The 9,682-nt window shown below is 35.6% G+C and overlaps 1 long non-coding RNA gene across 1 annotated transcript; it reads right to left on the bottom strand.

Annotated features, from left to right (window-relative positions):
* Nucleotides 1–2,884: 2,884 nt before the first annotated feature.
* Nucleotides 2,885–7,247, bottom strand: LOC118969392 (uncharacterized). The gene is made up of 4 exons (XR_005057334.2): nt 7,193–7,247; nt 6,765–6,924; nt 5,336–5,407; nt 2,885–3,427 (listed from the first exon to the last, which is right to left on the bottom strand). It is a non-coding gene; the product is annotated as an uncharacterized lncRNA (long non-coding RNA).
* Nucleotides 7,248–9,682: the final 2,435 nt, after the last annotated feature.

The following is a 9,682-nucleotide window of genomic DNA, read 5'->3' as shown; positions in this document are numbered from 1 at the left end:
TCTGTTACATATTTGAATATTCTGTTTATATTTTATATAGAAATATTGCAGGTCAGGGATGGAAATACTCATCACTCATGCCAATTCTAGTGGCTGCCAAGACCCTGTGATGATCCAGTTTCTATGTCTGCTGTTGGGTTCCCAAGTAAAGAATGCTGTAATCAACTATTAATTTCTACCTTAAGCATAGAAAGAAGAACATAGGCACAAATATTAATATTTTTCATTCTTCTTAAAAGCAAAAATTTGCTTCTAATACATGCCTCCAACTTTTACTTTTGCACGCAGGGGTTCTATGCCTGTGAGGAAAGCTAAGTGTCACAGCTGAGCTCTCACCTGTGGCACCTGTCTTAGTAAAAAGAATCTCATTCAATAAATATAAGAGAACTACTTAAACCTGATGAAGGGCATTGTCTTAGTGGTAAAAGACCCCTAAAGTCAGGAAAAAGTCAGAGATGTCCAATCTTACCAAGTGTACTAGAGGTTCTCACCAGTGTGATAAAGCAACAGAATGTTTCTGGCAAAGGACTTTTATCTAGAACATATAAAAATTTCTTATAACTGTGTTATAAGAAGACAAACAACCCAAAGAAAAAATGGACAAAAGATTATAATAGACATTTCATCAAAGAAGATTTATAGATGGCAAATAAGCAAATGAAAATATGCTCAATATCATTAGTTATTACTGAAATGCAAATAAGCCACAGTGATATACCCCTACACATCCACTAGAATGAATAAAATGAAAAAAGATTGACTACAAAATTTTAGTGAAGATAGGGAGCAACTGGAACTCTCATACATTGCCGGTGGAAATGTAAATGGTGTAACTAGTTTGGAAGACAGCTTGGCAGTTTCTTAAAAAGTTAACACATATCTACAATATAACTCAAACATTTCACCCACTCTTAGGAATTTACCCAAGAAAAGCAAAAGTAAATGTGGACTCAGTGAATTTTACATTATGCGCATAGCCACTTTATTTTTAATAGCTAAAAACTCAAACAATCCAAATATCTACTATCACTACCTGTCCACTAGGTAAATCAATAATTTCATTATGGTATATCCACTGAATGGAATACTTCTCAGCAATAAAAGGGCACACCTATTGATACATGCAAAAGTAAAGATATACCTCCAGATAGTTTTTTGAAGTGAAAGAAGCCAAAATATAGATAACACATAAATTTATTCACAAAAATTCTAGAAAATGCAAATCCAAATATAATAGTAGAAAGCAGATCAGTGGTTGTCTTGTGATAATGGGTGGGAGTGGCAGGGAGCAAGGAGGAGCAGAAAGAAAAGATCACAAAGAGACATTGAAAAACGTTTGGGGGTCATGGATATATTCATTATTTTGACTGTGGTGATGGTTTCCTGAGTCTATACATAGGTAAAAGTCATCAAATTATAGTCTTTAAATATATGCAGTTTACTGTATTTCAATTAAACCTCAGTAAATTTTGAACAAAAATTAACTTCCTAATATGTGACCATATTAGTCTTCATTTTTACTTCAATGAAAGGACTTGCTGTGCAATCACAGCAAAATTAGTAACATTCCTGGGGTTCAATTTTCTCAATTTTAAGGAAGAGTTGCCTTTTACCATGATTTTTAAAAATCCCTTCCATCATCTCTAATGTATGATATATATAACCACATTCAAGAAAATTGAGGAAATCCTAAACTCTGATACTTAATAAATTTCCTGAAACTTGGAAAATTTTCTGGCATAAGGTGGGGGAGGAGCATTATAATTTGACATGCAGATGGACCTTGGCTCTTGTACGATTAGCTGCTACAGATTCTTTTACTGATTCCTCAGTTTGTGAGGCATCCAATTAAGATTATGCCTGAGCTCAGGCCAACTTAGTCCCAGGATGACAATCAACTGGCAGAAGGATTCAAGGGATCTGAGGCTCCTGGGTCATCTGAGATTTACCTTTAGACTTTGTACAATTAGTATGAATTTATAGTGTCCATGAGATTGAAACTGATGTGGGCTAAAAAGCAAAGATACTTTAAAAACCAAAATACTTTAAAACCAAATTTTAAATTGTTAAAAAATTCCTTATCCAATGTTTGCAGACAATGTTTTCTGGACCTATATGAATTAAAAGAAATGTGAATACTTTAACTAATATTCATCTAGGCACTGTGCTTAATGCTTTGCATATGTTATATTATTTAATTCTCAGAACTATTCAGTATTATTATTGACTATTTTACAAAACAGAACAGAACAAAACCCTGAGACATGGCACTAGTGAGATACATGCCCAATATCACACAGCTAATGAAGTCAGACATTAACTATTCTTACCACCGTATTTACAGTTCATAAACTGAACTTGAATTGTGAGTTTTGTATTCTCTTCATTCCACCTCTAACTTAGAGATTGGCCTTCAGAAAGTCATTAACCCTCTTCACATCCCAGTGTTTGCATACACACATGGAAGTCATAAGAAATATGACATAATAAGATGACAAAGAAAACATATTTGTACTGATGGCACTGTCTTCTATAAAAATTTCAAAAATAATTTTTATAGCTTTGGTGTTTGTCATTTATAGGTATGTCCCAAGTGTCAACCAAATTAACACCCTTTTTAAGATGAACATAAAATCAACTCAACACTACTATCCCTTCAGAAAGTAGAAAACCCATTCCCTTTCCCCACCACCTCACCTTCAGAGAGATATCTTCTAAGTGGTATTTCCATGGATACCAGCAGTTTCATTTCCTATTCTTGTTGAATTCTGAGTCTTACTGTTATCTCATCCCCAGTGATAATTCTTTCTGCTCTCTCTTACACAAAACAGGGAAGGGTAAAGACTTTTCCTTGATTTCTCTAAAATGGTATCAATTATTTGTGTCAATGACTTCTCTTAAGTTTTAAGGCACAGAAGAAGGGCATTACAGCACAAAATTTTATAGAAAACAATTTGAAATGGCATATTAGATAATCCTTTTCTTGAAACTGTTTCCATAGCCCTGCTGGCAGGAGTTACTCACCAAGCAGCTTTCTTTGGGCTCCAGTGTTCTGCCATAAAATCTGAGCACTTCTTTTGTATGGATAAACCCAATCTCATTTTTCTCTTTTGCACTGAAACTGCCAAACTTTTAATAACTTTCCATGCTGAACAGTTAGGTAATACTTCCATATATTTCCTTCCGAGTTATAATCCTTGGTTCCCATCTTCCACTCCGTAGGCAGTTTCCTTTTCAAGAACATTTGTCTCCCTAAGAAGAATTCAGATGTCATCCACTAACATACACTTCTTAAGAATCCCATGTCCTATTTAATGTATTAATACCTTGCTAATTTGGAATCACTTGTTTGGTACTCACAATACAAACCAGAAAGTAAGCATAAATGGCTCCTGGGAAGCCAAAGTCAACATCTCAGGCAATTCACCTATAAAAATAAGATTGTAGGTCACGTAGCAGAAATGATAAAAATGATACTAAAAAACATTCAGTTTTACATATTTAAAAAAACCCTCAAAAAACAAAGTTCCTTTAGAAAAAATGCTTACTTCCATTGTTGAAAAACTGAGCTGTAATAAAGGAGTATAAGAACAGTTCCTGGATATGACATGCTCTCAGATATGATAATACATCACTGGATTAATTATTATGTGATGAATGTTTAGAAAAGAGTAATCATGATGAAGTAAGGTACACAGAATGACAGGTCCACTCTGCTGCACAAAGTAATAGAAAAGAAAAGAAAGAAGCTAAGATATAACTGTAGGGAAAAAAGCAAAAACAAAAACAACCACCATTGTAATATAAGAGCCTAGAATTCTCATTTTAACTAGTAATTAGTAGAGGCGGTATGAAACACTCAATTCAAATCTTTGAAACTCACTGCTAGTTTTTGTGTTTTTTTAATCCAGGAAGAGGATGGTACTTTTATTAACTTTAAACCTTGATAAGTTATCTATAATGCTTTTTTTTGTCTTTTTTTGGTGCTTACCTCCATATTTCATTTCATTTATTTATTTATTTTTAATTAAACTATCATTGATACACAATCTTAGGAAGGTTTCACACGAGCAACATTGTGGTTTCAACATTCACCGATATTGTCAAGTCCTCCCCAATCCATTGCAATCACTGTCCATCAGTGTAGTAAGATGCTATAGAGTCATTACTTGTCTTTTTGTGCTGTACTGCCTTCCTTGTGACCTACCTATATTGTGAGTGCTAATTATAATGCCTCTTGATCCCATTCTCCCTCCCTCCCCACTCACCCTCCCCACCCCCTTTCCTTTGGTAACCGTTGGTCCCTTCTTGGAGTCTGTAAGTTGGCTGTTATTTTGTTCCTTCAGTTTTGCTTTGTTGTTATACTCCACAAATGAGGGAAATCATTTGATACTTGTCTCACCGCTAGCTTTAAATCCAACACCACTAGCTAGAAATCAGCAACTATATGAATTAATTTTTGTGAAAAAGAAAAATCTGTTTGAAAGATTTATGTATATGGCCATAATGTTTTAATACATGTAAATAATCAGATTGATTATTGACTGCCTACTGTGTATAGCAAAATCTTCAAGAAGATGCCATTGACCTAGGCTTAAAGGATGAATAACATTTACTGATTTTAGAGCCATGAGCGATTCAGACAGAGGGAGCACACAAGCAAAGGTACAAATGTGCCAATTCCTTTTTACTCCATCAGGAGGACACAAACAAAATCACCACAAATGGGCAGAATGTAGCTCCTAAAATGAAAAGCTGAGGGTTACTACTCCAGTGAAATGAGTGATGAATGATGAATTTAAGTTAAAATAAGTACTTCTTAGGAGTACTGATAGAATAGAGAAAAATTTCTGAACTTTCTCTCTTTTTTTTGAGGGGTGTTAGAGGGGTTGAGAGAAAAGGTTTCAACATGGAGGCAAGTTATTGACAAAAATATGTACATTTAATTTAAATGAATTTATAGGTCAGTTCTGTGATATGACTAATACTATTGTCTTATACAAACATCCAGAACAATTTTTCTCTATGTATTTATACTAGTACTTATTATTCCTTTCTTATATGCATATTATGTTACTTACCAAGTAACCTCAAATATCTAGACTTAATATACAAAGAAATTCTATTGTTTTATACAAGGAACATCTAGACTTAATATATATACAAAGAAATAAATATCCTTGAGCAGTCTAACACCCATTCCAAGAAAGAATGCATTCACCATGTCCCCAAAATCTAAGGCTATTTTTCCATTCTCCTTCAATTCAAAGATCTTGTCTAGGCATAGACTTTCAAGCTAGAAACAATTCAGGGAATTCTCCCCTTAGCTACTGACCTTGGCCATTAGTGCTCTGCCCATCCTCCACGTCTTCTGAGCAATATGCTAATGTTTGAATATTGACATTTTCTAAATAACAAAGTTTTCTATTAATGACCTAGCCACAGTACACACCAAATTAGCAATTCATCATGTTAATTTAAACCTCATGAGTGCCTTATATCAAGTCCTAATAAGACACTAAACAATACATTCTGAAAAGCATCCTATATATTGCTATATAGCATTTGATAGATTAAGAGGGCATTCCTTTCTATCACGAATTCAATTGCTACACTTTCTTGGCTTATAACTCTGTCTCAAACTGTCAAGGTGATAATCTTCTGTTTGACGGGTAATTGTTCTTATTACATTTGACACATTTTTAATTGTTTCTATTGATTTATTCTTCCTAGTAAACTGTATGTGGTGATCAGAATATTTAACATATGACTTTCCTGCTTTGCCTTCAAGGAGATGGTTTAAGCCATGTTCTAAATATACTTTAAAAAATCCTTATCAAGACAGTGTTATGAACTTTGTACATGAAAAAGGTGTTCAGAAAATTAGGTCTTGCTCCCATAAAGAAACTCTAAAAAAAAATTTTAAGTAGATAATAGGATAACACACACACACACACACACACACACACACACACACACACACACACACACACCAAAACAATGAGCAAGGAATAGGAAAAGAGAAATCTATGGCCACAGAAGTTTCCATGGTGAGTTTGGAAAAATGACCAGTTTGCTGAACTAAAAAAAAAACCTGTAAGGCAATTAAATATTTTCCAGGTAGACTGTCCCACCCATCACTCTCCTCTTTTCTCCCTCTTTCTTAGCCTGAAGAGGAACAGTAGTGGAAATTCTGAAGATTCTTATACATTGTGAAAATTGACCCATCAGCTTTCTAGAAGCTACAGAACCCCAATTACCATCGTATCTTAACAGGATTTGGAATTGGGTTTATACAAATTTTGTCTCATTTTGAATTGTGGTAAAACAAACTGGACAATTTTATAACTTTCTGAACTATACATTTAAGTTTTTGTACCAGAAAAAATGTATCATATACCAGGATCTTTTCTAGAACTTTTGCATCTTCCTGAAACTCTATGATGTTCTTTCCCCTCCCACTGTAATACTCTACTCCTGTGTGACAGTCACCTTTAAACCCCTAGCACAGTTGTGTCAACAGAACTTTCATGGAGATACTTGGGCTACTCTTAAATAACCAACTATACTGCAGGCCGACTTTCTCCTAAAATTTTGCTCCAAGATGCCTGCAACACTCACCTGACCTAGCCTATATGTTCACATGAGACAGATAAATGAACTTCTTAGAGGGTAATGTGAATTCTAAGACTGAAATTGAGAAGGAAAATCACACACTCCTCAATCTCTTTTACAGGACTAGAAAGCATTGTGTGTGTGCTTACCTGATGTTGCAGTCAGTGAGCAGTCCTCATTCTCTGTGCCAATGAAATCTTGAAGCTGATATAAACTGTGCCTGATTTGATAATACCAACTCCTTCTGCTATTCTCTGACAGCACCGCCCCTTCAGAGATTTTTCTGGCTTTGTGCTGTGGACGCTGCTTCTGCAAAGATGGTTGATAGGACAGTTTGATTTTGTGAAAGTTGAATGAATCTAATGATATTATTTTCTCATATAATTTGCATGCATACAAACTTGAAATTGGACATGATTAAGAGGAGCCCTTTCTGCCCCTTTGCCCTTTGCATCATTTACTAGGTACAGATATTTCAGGATAAGAGAGCTACATTTTATGTCATTTTGGATGCTTCAGTAAGTCCTGGGTGAAGACTGGATGAGTCACCTAGTATTTCAGAATTGGCCAGACTTACTTTGGAGCTAAAACTTGCAGCTGGCAACTGGGCAGTGATTCAGGAGATAGCTGATGATAAAAGAAAATAAAAAAAGTATGAGACTTACACATCTATAATCAGCTCCTAACCTTTTTACAAACACCCCTCATTTCCCTTGTGATGGTTTGTTGTTCCCTCCAAAGGGTTTCTGGATATTAATTTTAGTGTGATTTCATCAGGACACCATGGTGGGGGAATAAAGGGCAAGACAGATTAGTAGCAGAGGGTTTTTACTTGAGTTCCAATTATATTCACTGGTGCCTCTGGCTGAAAACACCAGAAAAATGAAAGTGATGGAAACAGCTGAGAGCAAATTTAAAAACAGGAGCTGGAATGCTTGTCTAAAGACAGTTATTAGAGGAAGGAGAAACTCAGAGATCAGTTAAGTGTAATTTGAGAAGGAGAAGTTACTAGAGGAGAGGGGAGGGAACACGGAGGATGAAGGAGAAGGGGAGAGAAATAAGGAAAAAGGTATGGACTTCATTGCTTGATTAGAGTTAGGTCCTCAGCTTAAGTTCAGTTTTGTATCATAAGATGACCCCAACATCTTAGTAGCTTATTACCTTAAAATTTCTTTCTCTGTCATGTACATGTCTATCACCGGTCAGCTGCCACTGGGCAGTTCATTGTCTTCACTTACGATTCAGGCTGACAGTCAAAGAGGCCTTAGTGGAGGTTTCAGCGGGAAAACAGCATGATACAATCAGAAGACGGAAGCCCAGAGGGACGCACTTCACCTCTGCTCATGTTTCATTTGTCAAAGCAAGTCATTTGGCCAAATGAGTGGGGTGGGAACATGTGTTTTGAACAATATATGATTATTTAACAATATGTAATAACTAAAAATGTTTTCATCTTCACAAGGAAAGATAGATGCCATTTGTTGGGAGTATTGGTTGGGGATTTCATAGAATGACTTTCAATTTAGGTTTTTCTGATGCTTTTTTTGTAATTAGATTGGGGTTATGGGGAAGGAAGACTACAGAGGAAAAGTATCATTCTCCTGACTTGATATCAAGGCAATATGCTATCAGCAGGACTCATCACTGTCGATATTAACTGTGGGGGAGGCCAGGTTTCTCCACTGTAAAGTCATTTTGTTTTCCTCATTTTTATATTGTGCTCTTTGGAAGGAAGTCATTATGTATAGTCCACACTCAAGGACAGGGAGTTATGTTCCATCTCCTTGAAGACATTTCCCCCTTTTCACCAGTGAGGAATCTGAGGTTTAGAGAGTGTAAGCCCGAGTTGACACAGTTATTTTAAGTGGCATCAAGATTAAACCCACATTTTCCTGATTTATAAAACCATTCTTTTTCAGTACTACACAAAAAGAAACATAAGAGTTGGGAAATGCTTAGAAATATAAAAGGCTATATCCATGAGTTGTTTCACTGAAGCATGTTGAGAGGCATTGTCCCTGACACTAGAAATTCAAATAATGATTCCATAACTTGCTACTCACTAGCATTGGGAGTGGACATTACATTCCTTGCCATTTATAACACAATCCTATTATTGTTTTGACATGGCCTAACCATTAATTTGTCTTTCCACAAATATACCCTGATTCTATTCTAATCACTAAGCCATTTTTCAAAAGGGAAACCAAGTCCTTGGAGCACTGTGAGAGGAGAGCAGAGGATGGAAGTGGTTTTATCTGTACTTCTGGTGGCCAGCAGATAGCTTCTGAGCAGGGTTTTTGAAAATAGTTTTAACTCCAGATCTGCCTGATAAAAAGAAGGCATGCTTCTGTCAGAGAAACAGCTTCTGGACAAATGGGAAACTGACACCAAGGCTGAGAAGCAAAGCAACAGGATGATATATGTCTAGTGGGTGAAAATTCTGTGTGCTTTTTCCTTCTTACCATAGAGATATAATTCAACACTGACATTTTAAAGTATGTGTCAGGTCATCTATCTAGGTTTCTTTTGAAGTGACATTGACAAGCAGTTCAAAGACAGAAATGACCATGTAACAATATTGAGTTGTATGTTCTGAACTAGAATCAAATCTCTGTTCTGACAAAATTAAGTTACAGAGAATATATAAAGATAAAACAGTTTGGGAGCATTCTATATATTTCCTATCAAGAAAAGTCTTTCTTCTATCCACTTTCATAAATAGATCAGAGACTACTTGGTGTCTGAGTCACATGTGCATACCGTATATTTAATTGTAATCATATGACACCCTTGACCGTGATGAGTTTAAATACTCTGATGTGCAGTGACTTCTCAGTAGACTGAGCTCTTGGATGGCGATTAATAAGTCAAGTTATCCACACCTATTTCTCATACTATAGAAACATTTATATTTTCAGAAATAATTTTCTCCTTGTATTGCTGACATTATCTGGACTTTCTGAGCCTGCTATATAAATCCTAGGCAAGGAGTGCATTTAGAACAGGGACAGCTTTATCATTATGCCCCAGCACTTAGAACATTCTAGAACACTGTATGCACTTA

The sequence above is a fragment of the Manis javanica genome, chromosome 3 (assembly GCF_040802235.1).
Source record: "Manis javanica isolate MJ-LG chromosome 3, MJ_LKY, whole genome shotgun sequence".
In the NCBI taxonomy this organism is placed as follows: Eukaryota; Metazoa; Chordata; class Mammalia; order Pholidota; family Manidae; genus Manis; species Manis javanica.
Note: the sequence above shows the minus strand (reverse complement) of the source record. Positions and strands in the feature narration are given on the sequence as shown.